This window comes from Meles meles, chromosome 9 (assembly GCF_922984935.1).
Source record: "Meles meles chromosome 9, mMelMel3.1 paternal haplotype, whole genome shotgun sequence".
Taxonomy (NCBI): domain Eukaryota; kingdom Metazoa; phylum Chordata; class Mammalia; order Carnivora; family Mustelidae; genus Meles; species Meles meles.
In genome coordinates this window covers 27,989,672-28,008,888 of record NC_060074.1, presented here as the reverse complement: position 1 = coordinate 28,008,888, position 19,217 = coordinate 27,989,672, and positions in this window count along the sequence as shown.

The following is a 19,217-nucleotide window of genomic DNA, read 5'->3' as shown; positions in this document are numbered from 1 at the left end:
AGAGAAAGAGAGAATCTTAGGCAGGCTCCATACTCAGCATAGAGCCTGACACAAGGCTTGATCTCACAACCCTGAGATCATGACCTGAGCTGAAATAAAGAGTCAGATGCTTAATTGAATGAGGCACCCAGATGCCTCTTGGGGGTTGAGATAAGTTTTCAATAAAAACTATTCCTGTTTTTTTGAAAAGATACAGAGCTCAGCTCAGCCATTTTTGTCTATGGATCATGGTGGCTGAGCTAGTAGACACTCAGATAGAAGTGGACCTATTATCAGAAGAATAAACATTGTTAAATTGTCTATACTGCCAAGAGCAATCTATACTTTTAATGCCATTCTGATCAAAATTCCACTGGTATTTTTCAAAGAGCTAGAGCAAATAATCCTAAAATTTGTATGGAATCAGAAGAGACCCCAAATTGCTAAGGAAATGTTGAAAAAGAAAAACAAAACTGGAGGCATCATGTTACCTGATTTCAAGCTTTACTACAAAGCTCTGATCACCAAGACAGCATGGTACTGGCATAAAAACAGACACACAGACCAGTGGAACAGAGTAGAGAGCCCAGATATGGACGCTCAACTCTATGGTCAAATAATCTTTGACAAAGCAGGAAAAAATATACAGTGGATGTCTTCATTGGAGAAGTGTCTGTTCATATCTTCTGCCCATTTTTTGATATGATTATCTGTTTTGTGTGTGTTGAGTTTGAGAAGTTCTTTATAGATCCTGGATATCAACCTTTTGTCTGTACTGTCATTTGCAAATATCTTCTCCCATTCTGTGGGTTGCCTCTTTGTTTTGTTGACTGTTTCCTTTGCTGTGCAGAAGCTTTGATCTTGATGAAGTCCCAAAAGTTCATTTTCACTTTTGTTTCCTTGGCCTTTGGAGACACATCTTGAAAGAAGCTGCTGTGGCTGATATCGAAGAGGTTACTGCCTATGTTCTCCTCTATGATTCTGATGGATTCCTGTCTCATGTTGAGGTCTTTTATCTATTTCGAGTTTATCTTTGTGCACGGTGTAACAAAACAGATAATCATATCAAAAAATGGGCAGAAGATATGAACAGACACTTCTCCAATGAAGACATACAAATGGCTATCAGACACATGAAAAAATGCTCATCATCACTAGCCATCAGGGAGATTCAAATTAAAACCACATTGAGATATCACCTTACACCAGTTAGAATGGCCAAAATTAGCAAGACAGGAAACAACGTGTGTTGGAGAGGATGCGGAGAAAGGGGAACCCTTTTACACTGTTGGTGGGAATGCAAGTTGGTGCAGCCACTTTGGAGAACAGTGTGGAGATTCCTCAAGAAATTAAAAATAGAGCTTCCCTCTGACCCTGCAATTGCACTACTGGGTATTTACCCCAAAGATACAGATGTAGTGAAAAGAAGAGCCATCTGTACCCCAATGTTTATAGCAGCAATGGCCACGGTTGCCAAACTGTGGAAAGAACCAAGATGCCCTTCAATGGACGAGTGGATAAGGATGATGTGGTCCATATACACGATGGAGTATTATGCCTCCATCAGAAAAGATGAATACCCAACTTTGTAGCAACATGGATGGGACTGGAAGAGATTATGCTGACTGAAATAAGTCAAGCAGAGAGAGTCAATTATCATATGGTTTCACTTACTTGTGGAGCATAACAAAGAACATGGAGGACATGGGGAGATGAAGAGGAGAAGGGAGTTGTGGGAAATTGGAAGGGGAGATGAACCATGAGAGACTATGGACTCTGAAAAACAACCTGAGAGTTTTGAAGGGGTCGGGGGTGGGAGGTTGGGGAACCAGATGGTGGGTAATAGGGAGGGCATGTATTACATGGAGCACTGGGTGTGGTGCAAAAACAATGAATACTGTTATGCTGAAAATAAATAAAAAAATAAAATAAAATAATATAAAAAATATACAGTGGAAAAAAGACAATCTCTTCAATAAACAGTGCTGGGAAAATTGGACAGTTGTATGTAGAAGATTGAAACTTGACCATTCTCTTACAACACACACAAAGATAAACTCAAAATGGATAAAAGACCTCAATGTGAGACAGGAATCCATCAGAATCCTAGAGGAGAACATAGGCAGTAAGCTCTTCGATATCAGCCACAGCAGCTTCTTTCAAGATATGTCTTCAAAGGCCAAGGAAACAAAAGCAAAAATGAACTTTTGGGACTTCATCAAGATCAAAAGCTTCTGCACAGCAAAGGAAACAGTTAACAAAACAAAGAGGCAACCCACGGAATGGGAGAAGATATTTGTAAATGACAGTACAGACAAAAGATTGATATCCGGGATCTATAAAGATCTTCTCAAACTCAACACACACAAAATAGATAATCATATCAAAAAATGGGCAGATGATATGAACAGACACTTCTCCAATGAAGACATACAAATGGCTATCAGACACATGAAAAAATGTTCATCATCACTAGCCATCAGGGAGATTCAAGTTAAAACCACATTGAGATACCACTTTACACCAGTTAGAATGGCCAAAATTAGCAAGACAGGAAACAACGTGTGTTGGAGAGGATGTGGAGAAAGGGGATCCCTCTTACACTGTTGGTGGGAATGCAAGTTGGTGCAGCCACTTTGAAGAACAGTATGGATATTCCTTAAGAAATTAAAAATAGAGCTTCCCTCTGACCCTGCAATTGCACTACTGGGTATTTACCCCAAAGACACGGATGTAGTGAGAAGAAGGACCATCTGTACCCCAATATTCATAGCAGCAATGGCCACAGTCGCCAAACTGTGGAAAGAAGCCAGATGCCCTTCAACGGACGAATGGATAAGGAAGATGTGGTCCATATACACGATGGAGTATTATGCCTCCATCAGAAAGGATGAATACCCAACTTTTGTAGCAACATGGGATGGGACTAGAAGAGATTATGCTTAGTGAAATAAGTCAAGCAGAGAGAGTCAATTATCATATGGTTTCACTTATTTGTGGAGCATAACAAATAACATGGAGGACATAGGGAGATGAAGAGGAGAAGGGAGTTGTGGGAAATTGGAAGGGGAGATGGACCATGAGAGACTATGGATTCTGAAAAACAATCTGAGGGTTTTGAAGGTGGGGGTGGGAGGTTGGGGGAATCAGGTGGTGGGTATTATGGAGGGCACGTATTGCGTGGAGCACTGGGTATGGTGCATAAACAATGAATTCTGTTATGCTGAAAAGAAATATTTAAAAAAAAAGAAATGGATCTATTATCCTCATTTTATTTATGAGAAAATAAAACCATGAATTAGGATGTTAACGTTTTTTTTTCCCCCAGGATCATACAGCTATTAAGTGGGAGGGTAAGACTTGCAAACTAGGATTTAAAATGTTTATTTTATTTTATTTATTTATTTTGAGAGAGAGAGAGAGGGAAAGAGTACATGAGCAGAGGAAGGGGCAGAGGGAGATTTAGAGACAGGATCTCAAACAGACTTAATGCCAAGCACAGAGCTCATGGGTTCTATCCCATGACCCTGAGATCATGCCCTGAGTCTAAATCAAATGTTGAATGCTCAGCTGACTGAGCCACCCAGGTGCCCTGAACTAGTTTTAAAACCATTTTAAATCTGGCTTTATATAGGTCTGTCTGACCCCGATGGCCCAACTCTTAGCTACCAACTAAATTGACCTGGCATACATGCTTCAATTGTTTTCTTTGAATTGTAGCAAATACCACTCTGGACTTTGAAGTCACAGAGGTAAATAGTAAGACAGATTCCTTTGGTTTTCTGAGAAGAAAAGACAAGAAAATCAATCATTGTGAGATGAAGGAAGGGGACTACAGATTCAGATAAACCACTATTGAAACAGAGCAAAGGAACAACCATATAATGCACTGTAAACATTGTGGGAAGAAAGGATTTAATTAGGAATTAGTCCACTGCTTGAGATTTATGGAAAGGACTCTGGGCTCCTCATCAATTCTCATTTGCCAGAATGATCCTTGATTTATGCCCTATGGGGTTGTGAATCCTTCCTTGCCAGTTCTGTCCCTCCTGGGGACCACAGTCTAATTTTTTATAACTAGCTATTGGTAGAAATGTCTCCAGAGAGGGGCTATGGCCACCTAGCCAGACCACCAGACACTTCCTCTCCTGGGTGTCCATGGCACTTCTTACATGTTCCATTTATATTTGCTTCCCATTCAGCTGGTTCAGTGTGTAACCCCTGCCGGTTTGGGCGTAAAAATGGGAAAATGCAGAAACCCACCTCCCCTGCAACATACAAAGGAAGCCTGGAATCATTGTCTGTTTTCATGGAGGCACTCGGGATCTTTATAAGAATGAATAGAATTGTTACTTCAAATAATGCTTAAATCATTCAGTATTGGAGGATTTGAGTGGAAGAGAAGGAAAATTAAAGTGCATGATTAAAATTAACAATTAAAATGAAAAATAGATGGTTTTCAGAAAAATGCATAAGTGAGCGTATGGATGAATGAATGTGGTCAGATGTGGAAGGAACCCTCTGACATGGTGGTCACAGGAGAACTTAAGCTCCACGACTAGATAAGACTCCATCCATTGCTGTCCTCGCAGCCTGCATGCCATTCCATAGAGATGCTCAGTAGCAAATCTGGTTCAGTGAAGGACTCAAGTGAGTGAGGCTTGAATATTATGAACTAAGGAAAATTAAAAGTCAGTAGAGAGAGTATACTTGGCACTAGGAAGATCAGAGTCTGAGTGCTCCTGGTAAAATAGTTCAGCCCCGTCAGGATAATGTAGAATAATATTGGCATATGAAGAACTAGAGCCTCATATCCTGATTCCCAGACCTGGTCCAATTCAGTATGGCCACAAGAATTTCACTTCTACTCTTCTCTGAGCCTCAGTTTCCCTCATCAGTCAAGTTAGATTGGATTACGTGGTCGCTGAGAACCCTTAGAGTCATGTGAATAAATAGAGATGGGGGAAACTCAGAAAAAGCCAGGATCCATATGAGAAGGAGGTGGGAAGTATTCTGAGGTGGGAAGGAGGGTGTGGCACCTCTGAAAGGCCCCATCTTTTGTCTCCATCTTGCTCCATGGTCCTCCCCTCCTCTCCACTCTCAAGGGCTCTTTTCTTGGCCTCTACTCTGCCTGGTGCCTATGTTTTCTGCCATCACGGTTGGCAGGCACCCATTGGAGCAGCACAGAAGGGGCATCTCTGAGCAGAGCAGATGAGGACAGAGGGCACAGACCTTGATGTGGAGCCGGGCTGTGCCAGGCCAGAGTCAGAGGGCAATCTGTGTCCTGGCTAGAGCCAGGAAGTAGCAGATGCAAGCCAAATGAACACCCTAGGTCCCTCTGGACTCCAACCAGCCTGGAAATTTTCACAAATGCTAAATCCACTTGCTACTTTACAGGAAAACTGACCCTTGAGCCATCTTTCCTTTAGCAGTCCCAGTTTGTTTTTCCAGTGACCTTCTGCCTTACCCATCACTGCAATCTGCCCTTGGGCATATGGAGCTGAATTGATGATCTTATTGAGTACCCAGACACTCACATAGAGACAGGAGTGAAATCACATGACCACAAACACTCATACTCTCCCATAGGCCAAAACACATTTTTGTGCTTCCTGGCATCACCCCCAAAATAAATTTCTGGTCATTGAAATTTAAAAAGAACCAAGAAAATTCCAAAGCAGAGTTTCTTGCCATATGCATGCCTAAATTCAAGACCGATCCTTACTCTAATTCATCAGCATCATCATTATTTTGTAGAGTAAACTCATTACAGTGAGGATAAACTTATCTTGGCATTTCAGATTTTATTTTACAAGAATTTCCATGGAATCCATCCATTTCCATGATGCAATGAAATCATCTGGCAGAGACTGGAAAGATGTGTATTAAGTATATACCACTTTCTGGATCATCGTTACTTTTATTTATGGTCACCAACAATGACAAACATGAGGTTTGTGTTTGAACACAAGTGGTAGGAAGAACAACAGGCTTGGATACAGAAGCCTTGGTTTAAGTCCCCATTTCCAGCTATGTGGTTTTAAACAGATAGTATAATCCCTTGGAACTTCAGTTACCTCCTCGGGAAAACCAGAATAACAAAATCTACCTCAAAGGTTTAAAATGAGTTTCAAGAGAAACATTATAGGTGAGAGTACTTGGCACAAACAGATATTCAGTCACATGTGCATCAACTACGATTCAACCACACTCAGGCAGAGTTAATAAATCTGAAGGTTTTGAAGTTCTAACTAACCATTTTTCCCCTCAGTCCTGTTGATAACTATCGTTCAAGATGACATTTGTGAAGCATTGCAAGATTTTGGTGTGTTCCATGAGCACCCAAATCAAGATAAAACCATATGGTTTTTATATTGCAGGAATTACTATTTTCAAGAAATTAGCAGGCAATAAAATAATTTGTGTATGAGGCAATGCTCAGATTTCAGATAAGGAATGCAGCCAATTAACCAGAAAATTCAGTCTTACTGACACAATCATTTCCATGTAAAGAGCCACACCTGCCAAACTCAGAAAAACAGATTCTTTGTGATTTTTTCCTGGAGTTCTAGGATTGAAGAGCTGCCATGGGGAAAGGAAATGCTCTTTTCAGTTCTCTTTAATTCTTTTGACCCATATTCATCAAGATACTGAGCATTTTCAGAATGGCTGGACTTCCTCCCTCATTCTCTACCCTAGTCACTCTGCTACCTAGAAGGCTGTTGAATGGGTCATGACAAAGTTCACTTTTCACTGAGAGACCAACTGGGTTTTCCTTTGAATCTGATGCTCAACAATGTTTGTAGCCTTAATTCTGCAGTCTCCCATTTAAATTCATAATTAAAAAAACATTTTGAGATTTCACCCTGCCTGCAGAAGCTTCTGACAAGATAGCCAGAGAGGTACTTATGTAACCCATATGCTCCCTGCAGCCAGGATCCTAATGGGACTGGGCCATGGCTGGACAGGAACCAAGTTGACTGGAGGAATATGTTCATGGCTTCTTCATCAACATCAGGGCAGCTCACGCCTAGAAAATAGGGGTTGCTATACCCTTCTGTATCAGCAAGAGGTGTTAAGCTCCCTCTCAACTTCCTTTCTACCTCTTGGGTCCTTTTGAAAGATAATCCAGTTATTATCCCTTGACAGAGCTGGGTCTGATCAGGAAATAATTTTTAACAGTGACAGATGAAGTGCTGAGAAATAGAGACATCTCCTTCAAGGAAACTCTTCAGTCTTCCTAGATACAAAGTGAGACAGGAAATTCTTTTCTTTCTTCTTTGATTTTTTTTTTTTGAGTTGGCATGGACATGTCTTTAATAAACATGCATATAGTTTAATTTTCCAGATAATAGCATAGTTCATCTGAAATTTTTGATTTTTGAATCAATTCTGTGTACAAAACATAAATACAAACCACTAGATATAGTTAGGTATTTCAGATATTTTAAACATTTATTAAACCTCATTGTTCAGATTTATATCATTTTTGGGGACTTGAGTAGATATATTTCACCTCCCAACTTTGTAATCTTAGATCAACTACCTCAAATGTGATAGAACCTAGACTCTCTAATGTTGGGATGCAATAACACTTTTGTTTGTGGTTCTTGTAGTTAAAACAAAACAAGCAAACAAAAAACCAACTTGAGAATCCACATTGGTTTATCTGGTCTGACAATCTATGCCCTTTACTTGGAAAATATAGGTTATATTTAATGTGATTACTATATAATTGAGTTTATATCTGCCTTTCTATTATTTGTTTGATATTTGGTTCATCTGTTTTCTGTTCTTTTATTATTTTACCCTTTCTTGCCTTATCCTGTATTGAAAATATATTATTATTATTCCATTCTGTGAAATTTTTTTTTTTACTATTTTTTAGTAATTATCCTAGAGATTACAACATGCAGCCTTGATTTATTCTGGTCAAAACAGATTATTACTTCAACTACTTCCTCAACACTGCCAGAACCTTCTGATTTTATCACTTCCCTTTCCTAAGCATTATTTTTGTTACAGATTTTAGTTTGATGTGTATTTTAAATGTATAAAATATTAAAATCATTGCTTTGAAGAATAATGTTAATTTAGCTTTGCCCACATATTTACCTTTTTTGGTGTTCTTTACTTTTCCTGCAGTTGCAATTTTTATCTGGGATGATCTTTCTTTTGTTTGAATAACTTTTGTTGTTGTTATTTCCTATAATGCAAACCTGGTAGTGCAAACTCTGGTACATTAGTTTCTGAAAAAATATTCTTCTTGCAGTTTACAATGTATTTTTACTGGTTATAGAGTTCTGTTAGATACTTACATTCTTTCAGTACTTAGCTGTGTTTCCTATCCCCTCATTGTCTCCTGGCTTTCATCATTTCTTTTGAGAAGTCAGCTGTCAGTCTTACTGATGCTCTTTTGAAGGTACATGTCTTGGTATTGTTAAGATTTTCTCTCTGCTTTTGGTTTTCAGCAGCTTGGCCATTTTGTGCTGGACATGTTTTGTTTTTTATTTATCTTGCTTGGGTTTCACTGATCTTTTTGAATCTTTGTGTCCTTTATTACTTTTTGAAAATTCTTGGCCATTATTTCTTCCAATATTGCTTCTGAGCCATTATCTCTTTTAACTCCTTCTGGGATGCCAATCATATGTATGTTAGCCTTTTGACATGTTCCCTGTGCCACCTACAGTCTTTACATTCTTTCTTTTCCTCCCTCAACCTCAGTTTAGACACAGCAAAACATTTGGATCAAAAACATCTTAACTGTTATTGAGCCAATTTATTGAATTCTTAATTTCAGACATTTGCACTTTTATTTTATTTATTTATTTATTTATTAAAAGATTTTATTTATTTATTTGTCAGAGAGAGTGAGCACAGGCAGACAGAGTGGTAGGCAGAGGCAGAGGGAGAAGCAGGCTCCCTGCCAAGCAAGGAGCCTGATATGGGACTCAATCCCAGGAAGCTGGGATCACTACCTAAGCTGAAGGCAGCTGCTTAACCGTGTCCCACATTTGCACTTTTAAATGTCTACTTGATGCCTTTAAGAAAATACAAATTCAAATTGCCTGTGAAATTTCTCCATACTTCCATCTCTTCTGTCCATCTTTTCTTCTATTTTCTTGAAAATATTACTTGTATTTATAGGCATACTTCATCTTACTGCACTTTGTTTTATTGTGCTTTGCAGATGCAGTGTTTTTTGCAAGTTGAAGACTGATGGTAACTTTACATCAAATGAATCTATTGGCACCATTTTTCCAGCAACATTTGCTGTCTCATATTATGGCAATTCTCAAATATTTCAAATTTTTTATTATTATTATATCTGTTTCAGTAATCTTTGATCAGTGATCAACTCATTGAAAGCTCAGATGATAGACAGTATTTTTTAACAATAAAGTGTTTTTTTTATTAAGATAGGTACTTTTTTAGACACAATGCTATTATACACTTAATAGACTACAGTGTAAAGTAAATTTAAGTTTTATATGCACTGGGAAATCAAAAAATTCATTTGACTTGCTTTATTGTGATATTTGCTTTATTGCCATAGTCTGTAACTAAGCCCACAATATCTTTGAGGTATGCTTGTATTTCAAAGTGCTTAACAGCTAACTCCAATATCTGAATTATCTCTGGATCTGTTTCTATTTTAGAATGTAGATTTTGTGTAAAACAACCACAGATACTCTAGATGAAATTAATTTCTACCCAAGAAGACCCACCTTTTCTCTATTAGGTAGAACAGACAAGTCACTGATCTCAGGACAATCAGGCACTGAGCTTGGTCCAGGTTGGGTTGCAGTTGTAAAACTCAATTCTCTTAGGATTTTCTTTTGTTTGTCAGTTGTGGATCCAGGCTTTTGATTGACAGCCTTAGTCCTGGAAAACTGTGGAGATTTGGTTCTGCCTTCACAGATTTTCAGCCTAGCTCTTTAGCCTGTCCCTATATAGTTTCACAATTTGGCAAATGTCCTGAGCCAGGCCTCCTCCCTTATGGTCTTTGTTTCCTCTGTGCCATGTGTGAAATTTCACTTGTCCTATTTGAAGCTTTCTGCCCAGTTCTCTCGGCTTTCTTGTAGACTCACAACTTAGTAAATATTCCATGTAGCCATGCCTTTGAAGCCTTCTAAATCTTCTAACAAGTAAATTCTGGTCCATATGACTGTCAAAATCTTATTTTGATTCTTTTCTCTTTCCTACTTCACATGCTTTCTATCTTGGAAAAAGTAATTCTCATTCCACCACTAAATTTGTCAAATGCCCCCTTTGAAAAAAAAGTGACTGATGCTCATTGGATCACCATGAAATGATTTCTTCTCTCTGGAATTTTAGTTGATCCAGTATACATTGCTTCCACAGATATTTCATTCTTTAAATTTGTGACTTTTTTTTTTTTTTTTGGTAATTTTATGGCTTTCTCTGTCCATGGCATTGGAAACAATGACTTGCTGTGGCCTATTACCTTCTTCCCAGAAAACAAAATCATAATTTTCTGAACCATGTTATGATTGGTTGACTCTAATCATTTTCAGTCTCTTCTATTATAATGAAGCATAGGTACAATAGTGTATGAATAAACTAAAGACAGAATCTGTACATTTTTTAAGTCCTCCAATCTCTCAAAATTATAGTTCTATTATTTTGATAGGCACCCAGTCAAAATTTAATGCTAGTTTTCTTTCTAACAAACTAAACATCTATTCAATAGCTAATATCAATTCCAAGATAAATTTGGGGTTTTAATACTTAACAACTGAATATTTTGTTTCTAACAGCTTGCCAGAAGATCTCTCTAGAATAATATGACTATCAGCAACTTTTTTGGACTTTTTAATCTATGTTTGACCTTTAATAGACAACATTAATAGGGAAAACTACATAATATGGACACTTCTATGATGTTTTTAATATCAAACCTATATCCTTGTATCTTAACACAACTATAAAAATAAGTGTTAACTATCTGACAGATTATAGAATACTTTTGAGGGCTCTAAACTAGATCATGTTCTGGTTTCTCTTGTTTTTGGCTTACTGTTTGACTAAATGAAATCATCTTCGGATGAACAAGATGCATGTGCTGATGCAATAAAGAGTAGAAAGTAAATTATGATTTTATACACTGATAATATGGTTTCATTGTCACAAATCTGAGATGATCTCGAAAGTTGGATCTAGACCTTAGTAAAGAAAGTCAAGTTCAACATCAAAATGATCTCATTGGCACATTTTTTCAAATTTCAACTGGTCTCTATCAACATACTCCAAATTGAAGAATAAATTATTTAATTTAGGGAGATGTATTTAGCAGTTATTTCAACCTGGATTCTCTAGGAGTCAGGACATTCCAAATCAGTCATTCTAAAGGAGCATTATTAAGACTTTATTTGTTTGTTTGTTTATTTATTTTCAACAGACAAGTTGAGCAACTGGTTGGAATTTTTTTCAGTGGTAACTAATTTTGGCAAAAGCTTTAAAATGAAGCACTTTGAGAAATCAGTTGAGCTCTTTCATGTGCTGGAATCTTATCCAAAATGCCTTTGAGGAGCTGGCAGATGGCAGGCAAAAGGCCTGGGAGGCTACTCAACCTTCCCATCAAGATCTAGAGTATATGCATCTGCTCTCAGACACTTCCATAAACATTAACTCATCAGTCCTCATCGAGTGCAACCTTGAATTGTCTGCTATCTGACATCAAATACAATCTTGGTTGACAAGAAAGATTTTAAAATCTGTTTGGTTCAAGTTTGCTTATCTGAAAGAATGTGTCACTTATTCTTTGTGATGCCAAAAAACCCCAAAAAACAAAAGACAAAAAAAAAACCCCTCAGGAGCAAATATGAACTCTTTTGCTATATTTATGCCAGCATTTATGGTCTATGTGTCTGTCTTCTTTGTCTTGGTCTGATTTTCTATTTCTCCATTTTTCTTTGTTCTTATTTGGTCTTTACTTCATTGAGTACATTTGTGCTATAAGTTACCTCAAGTGTTTTTGAGCATGAGATGGCACATAAATACATATTCAGACTGAATGGAAATTTCCTTGAATCTGTGGTATCTTCACAACTCTGTGATTCTTGTCACTTTTGACTGATGTTCAAATGGTACAAATATCTGTTCACTCTAATCTTAACTCTAGTGGGAACTATCTGAATAAATTCCCCCTTTGAATGATCAAAGAGAGGTTATATATTTTTCTGAGCTTCTAGTTCTCCCAATGCTTCCTTACTTCTGTCAGCGTTTGTTGTTATGGGCACTATGGTTTTGGGGTTGCCTAGCCCTATTTAGTACAGTCACCAAAACTCTCTCTCTCTCTCTCACCTATCCTATCAAATCTGGAGGCAGGCTAGACCTAGTGAAGCAGGAAGCAGAGACTTGGGGCTAATCATGCCCTCAGGACTTTATCTGCATAAAGCCCTTTCAAAATGACACTGAAAGGGGAAGTAAAATAATGGTAAGATTCTAGAATGATTAGCTGCTACTCCCCTGAACATCTATGAGATGGGTGTTGACCCAGATACAGAAAGAAGGTGCCAGTAGGAACTGAAGCAGCTGTTTTGGTTGAGCCATCTTCCATGATGAAATCTGGGCTGTGAAATTGATCCTTGAAAATCAGATGTTAAAATTCACCCCAGAATTAGATGTGAGGCCAAACTTGTGCAAACCCTACCACACAGTGAAGAAGGGAGCACCACAGTGGCCTAGCAGGGCACCAGGGGAGCAGCATTTTCATTACGGCACCAGAGTAGCAGAAGTGGGGAAACACTTCCCTTGAAAGACCTGTGGATATTACTTTGCCATAAGGAGACTAGAAGAGAAAAGAATTTAAGCACAGATCAAATAACAAGTGAAAACAGCAGGAAATAACTGGTTTCTGAGTGCAGATGAGATTCTCCTGATGTCTCATAAGAACTGCCAGCAGAAGCTTCAAGAAGAGGCATCCACAGCAGGTGTGAGAAATCAGAGTGATTTTACTAGTATCATTGGTGAGAGTTAAAGCGAGAGGTATCTGGTATCCTCTCTGTCCAGGGTTTTGCCCAGTCAAATATTAACACTGAGACTTGAGTCAAATGGGATCAAAACAACAGCTTTGTTGTCCAGATGATAAAGCTTCCTGGAAACTGTTCTGGGGATGCAAATGAAGTAGGAGGCCAAAACTGGGATTTCTATCCTCACCTTTTGAATTGAACTAATTGGCTTCCACTATGACACCATCCCTCCTTCTCAACCAGGCACTGGCAGAGAAGCAAGAGAGAGCAAATATCTCATCACTTATCTAATGTGGAGATGAGTGCAAGGCAGGTCCACCACAGAAGAAGAAAGTGTGCAAGAGAGTTTCTTGGTTTTGAAGCAAAGTCACCTTACCTAGTAGCTCAGGCAGTATGGTACACTGGCAATCAGCCCCTCACCAATTAGATAATGACTCCTCCTCTTTTTTTAAAAGATTTTATTTATTTGACAGACAGAGATCACAAGTAGGCAGAGAGGCAGGCAGAGAGAGATGAGGGGAAGCTGGCTCCCTGCTGAGCAGAAAGCCCAATGTGGGGCTTGATCCCAGGACCCTGGGATCATGACCTGAGCTGAAGACAGAGACTTTAACCCACTGAGCCACCCAGGTACCCCATGACTCCTCTTCTTTAAGAAGAGAGCTAGCAAGGATGCAAAGAAAGCCTTAAGAGGTGACAAGAGTTCCTTTCTCAATGGGTCAAGGCAATCATTTGGTTAGAAAGAGAGAAGGCTTCCTTCTTGTATGAATGCTACCTCACTGAGCCCATTGACTGGTGTGACCTGGCAACCTCCGGGTTATATGCAGACAAAGGTATCTATCTATAGGCATGTCTATGGGGACAGTGTTTACAAGGTATGTACACAATCAAGAAGGCAATGGCTGGCCTGTGAAAAATTGCCCAGTGGTGCTAGAGCTCTGTCTGCTATAACCAAGGCCGTAGTGGCCAGCGTTGGAAGGTGTGACCTATGCTATGTACTTGAAGCTCCCCCTGGTTGAGCTGTAGCTTTTTAGACTCTGAGTCAGTCTTTGTGGTGAAATTCTATGTTGTCAATGTAATCACAGAGGCATTTCTTCAAAGTCATCCTATGGGGGTGGTAAAGGAGAAAAGATTTCTGAGGACATCCTGTACAGGCAAAGGCTCAGAAGCATACATAGTGAGTGTGGGGAATGCAGAGCTATCTGTACCATAGGTTCTGGGTGTTTGTGATACTCATGCCTTGAAAAATCCCCTAGTCTAAGTCAATAGTATTGCTTGTAAGTGTCCCTATCCCTTTTGTAATAAAGCCCTACTGAGAAGCATACACTTGAAATTCAGGTTAAATCACATAAACTGACCCTGTGATGTGGGGGCAAAGGACAGAGCTTGGTAGTGATTCAGATTCCTGCCCCAGAAACATTATGGGTTACCCTATACTTTCAGAGTCACTGGCAAATGGACACAACTAGGGACTGTAGGTCTGTAAGTGACAAGAATTTTTGGAGATGAGGAATGAGTCCTAGAGGATGGAACAGTGTGGGAGGTCAGCATAAATGTGGGCATGGAGTGCAGACAACAATCCACTCTCTTTCCAGAGGAAGACCTTATTCTGAGAAAATGTGGAATCAGGAGAGACCCCCAAAGCAGAGCCCTGGCAGGATCCAATAGATTACCCCACCAGATGTGGGAGGTGTGTTCTGAGCCTGGCAAGAGGAGGATGTGTACAATCAAGGCAAAGTGTTTTAAGTACGTTAACGATGCCAAATTATATATTCCATAATATTCCCTTCCTTTAAATTATTATTATTATCATGTAGACTATTTGCATAACAGTATTCACTTGCTAAAATCAGAACAATTGGATACAGTGCTAAGTGTTGTTTTGCCTATTTGAAACCCCAAAAGTAAATCTGGAGAATATTGCCTCAAAATGGTCCAGGTCTTTATTTGGTTGTTGACATCCATCCATTCTTATGTTTTGTTTTGTTTTCTGTTTGCATTTGTTTCTTGCTTGGTTTGGTTTGGCTTAGTTTGATTTGGTGTGATGCTGGCATTCAAGTTTTCAAAGCCATTTCTCCCCCATCCACTCTCCACATGGAATCCATCCAGCTGAGACCCTTGCCCCAGGAGTCAGTGCAGTGGGAGTCCTGTCTTCTAGATCTCACCGTATCTGTCTTCTTTTAGGGAGAGTTAAGTGTTAACATTGTCCGGATTGCATTTGCCTTTCAGGAAGATTAATGGAGTTCACTGCACAGCAGATAAGCTCATCTGGGAGGGGCAGGCCAGAACTAAGCTGTGTCAACACAGCCTAAGGGCAGAGGAGAACCAAATTGATTACGCAGTTTATCTCCACCCTCCTTTTCCCTCCTGCTGCCATTTTCAATTCTAATACAAGGTGATGTCTGTATGAAAGGGGAGAGGGGCACCTGGATGGCTCAGCTGGTTAAGCATCTGCCTTTGGCTCAGGACATGTTCTCAGGGTTCTGGGATCAAGTCCTTCGTTGGGTTCTGTCATGCTCAGTAGGAAGTTTGCTTCTGCCTCTCCTCTGCCCACCCCCCTTCTTCTCTCTCTCTTATAAATAAATAAAATCTTAAAAGAAAAAAAAAACGTGGAGGAAGAGCAAGCTTATGAAGGACTGCTTTAAGTGGTAGCCCTTAGGAGATGCTAAAATGTACCAAGAGAGCCAGCAAAATGGACACACTTGGGTTTCCCAGGGAGAAAACCCTAAAGAGTTGTCAAGGATGTGGGAAGGGGATGCAGGTACCAACAGACAATGTAAGACCCCCCCCCCAACCCAAGGCCTGCTTGAGTGTCCTTTCCCTTGATTGCTTTCCAAAGAAGGTGAATCTGCTGAGGAGGTGATACATTTTCCTAAGAGAAGGTTATGCAAATTGTTTTGTAAGAAGAGAAGCAGAGGTCCTCTGCAGGGTTAACCCTCCTCCATCCCTTCCTCAGTCAGCAACAACTATTACCTCAAATAAATTACAAAATAAATATTCAAAGGAAGGCACCCCAAGTATTATGTTGCCAGGGACATTTGTACTGAATTGCATCTCCAGCATCTTTTCTGGTTGGGGACCCTCTTCTGTCTTCTGTAGTGTATGGGGATAGCTTTCAAACAGATCTGCTTTTACCTTCCATATAATAACGGCCTCTGCAAGGTGATGGTAGCTTTAAAACTCCTACTTCCCTAAGATGCCCCTATTTGCTAATATTTGGAAAGTTTTTCTCAACATTTCCCTGGGACTTTCTCCTCTGTCTTAAGGGTCTTTCTGTTTAAATGACATTGTGGTAAGGCAGTCAACTTCAGGGAGGTTTCTGGCTCTCCCTGATTTAATGAAAGTGGGAGGAGCTATTTGCTAACGGTGGGACTTGAAATGAGCCACTTGTTAGGCCTCCATGTTCTCTTTACAAATGCATTACTATTTCAAGCTATCAAATTTAATTCCCTCAATCACCCAGTCCTGCAGGATTATCATATAAGATGCAAAATGCTGACCTATTAAATAAACCTAATTAAATGAACATAAGCTGCTGTTAACACTACTGTCATTGTTAATAGCAATAATAATGAGATTAATAGTGGGTTTTTTGTGAGCATTATGGAAGTAATAAAATACTCTTGGACAATGACTTAGTAGTCCAAGATACAAGATAGATAGATAGATAGATAGATAGATGATAGAAATATAGATAGATATATCCATCACAAAATGGTGCTATCTGTTGTCCCCCTTTTACACCTTCTTTCAATATAGCACTTTATGAATGGTTGCTATGGATTAAATGTTTGCATCCATCCCAAATTTCACATGTTGAAACCCTAATCTTCAGTGCAAAGGTATTTGGAGATGGGACATTCAGGAGGAAATCAGGGCATGAGGGTGAAACTCTCATGATGGGATGAGTGGCCTTATAAGAGACACGAATTGAATTTGCTTCCCTCTCTGCTCTCCAGCATACGAGGACAAAAGGAGAAGGCAGTCATCTGCAAATCAGACAAAGTGCTTGCACCAGACACCAGATCTCCACTGGCAGTTTGATCTTAAACTTCCAAGCTTCCAGAACTATGAGAAGTAAATGTCTGTTGTCTAAGCTTCCCAGTTTATGGTAATAAGCCAAGCTGACTAAAATGGTGGTTATATGCTATAGAATGTCATGCAGTAAGACATTCTGAGTGATCTTAGGGCCTACAGCACAGATGCCATGGGCAGTCCCTCTCCCCAACTCCTCCCTTCTTACCCTCTGCTATAGATGAATTTTCTTTTGTGGTTCAGTGCTCCTCGCAGGTGGATATGGGTGACCCTTCCCCTTGTGTCCATGTAGCCATGGATATACAAAGGGTGGGGTTCCTGATTGTTGTCCCACCCCTATCTGCTAATTGGGAAGTCTCCAGCTCAGGACAAATCACAGGACAGGAGAATGAGACTCCTAAGAAAGAATTTCCTCTAAGGGACAAGGCAGTCTTAACTTAAAAAACCATGAGAGACTATGGACTCTGAAAAACAACCAGAGGGTTATGAAGGAGTGGCAGGGGGGTGGGGGGGGGGTGGGAGGTTGAGGAACCAGGTGGTGGGTAATAGGGAGGGCACGTACTGCATGGAGCACTGGGTGTGATGCCAAAACAATAAACACTGTTATGCTGTAAAAAAAAAAAAAAAAAAAAAAAAAAAACACAACAGGCATAATAATTAAGGGGGCAAAATGTTAAAACAAAAACAAATACAACCTACAGAAATGTAAAGTATAATGAGGTGATGAAAACGATGGATAAAAGTATTCTGAAATTGATCGCAGTGAAGGCGTGCAACTCTATGAATATATTTGAAAACATTGAATTGTGTATTTTAGATAACTAAATTGGATGGCATCTGAATTATATTTCAATAAAACTGGTTGTCTCTTTAAAAAAACAAAAAACAAAAAAACAAAAAACTAGACTCAGCACCAACGTCTAAATCATGAGAAGGAAGAAGGGAAAACAGGCACAGTATGCTGCCTGAGCTAGAACTTCCAGATCCAGATGAGCATGTGTGTCCTATGAACACAAATCAGGTGTGTGATATAGTTATTTCAATATAAACACTGCCACTCTTTGATGCTTAAGCAGCAAGGTGAAATACAGAGGGGCATTATCCTTCTCGTTGCACAAGGTCCATAAGGAGGACCTCTGGTTTTGCTGTCTCAGGTTCATCATCGTTTGATATGGCAGATCTCCTGAGTAACTGTCACCCAAGCCTCTAGTTTCAGAGTCTCATCTCAAAGGGAGGCTGTACTCCTTGCTTATAGGAGATTGGCTAGGATTGATTTGCAGTCATGGGATATTCTCTGGGATAGTAGGCCAGAGGAATCCTGGAATGAGCCAGAAATTCTAACTAGGAAAGAAGATATGGTTTCCAAGAATGTTAGTTTGGGCATAAAAATATGTGAGATTTAACTAGTACTTGCTATTTGAAGAATTCTATTGCACAAGGTGACCAGTTCCCAGTTTGCCCAGGACCAAGGGCCTGAGGGTTTCCCAGGATGTAAAATTAAAAGTTTTATATTAAAATATCTCCATGTACATAGATATAGATATAACAATAAAAATAACCAGACTATATGTGATACTGTACAACACTCAGTGTGGAAAGGTTCATCCTCTTCTTCACTTTCACTTGTCATGTCTTGGACTTCACTTATATTAAGGAAATACCCACCCAGATTCTCAGGTGGGTTAGTCCACAGAACTAACCAGCAGAACGAGGTGGACTATTTGAGAGCTGAGCTGGAGAAAAGATGGATTCCCAACAGGAAAGAATAGGACTCATTGTGCAAAGTCTCTAGCACCTAGAATTGTACCCCTTCCCACCCTGCAACTGCACAGCACAACCTTCCTTCCTCTCGCCAGGATATGGCAAAATGGATTCTTTCTTAAAAGGAGAAAAAAGAGCCCCCAACAGAAACAGATCTCCATTCAGGGAAAGGAATGCTTTCTAAAATTTTCTATATCACCCCATTCAGAAACCCTCCAAGAGGCAGGCTGATTTTCTCCCTTGCAGAAGCCATTACTATGAGGGTTTAATGCAGGACCCTAAAAAACTCTTATTTCCAAATTGAACAGTTTATCTTATAGGTGGGATTTTGTTTTCTTTTCATGCTGGACCTAAATTTGGCATCCTATAGAAGTTTTTTTGCACAGGATTACTTGAAACTTCAGCCAAATCTCCCAATTCAAGAATGGCAGCTGGAAAAAGTTGAATGAA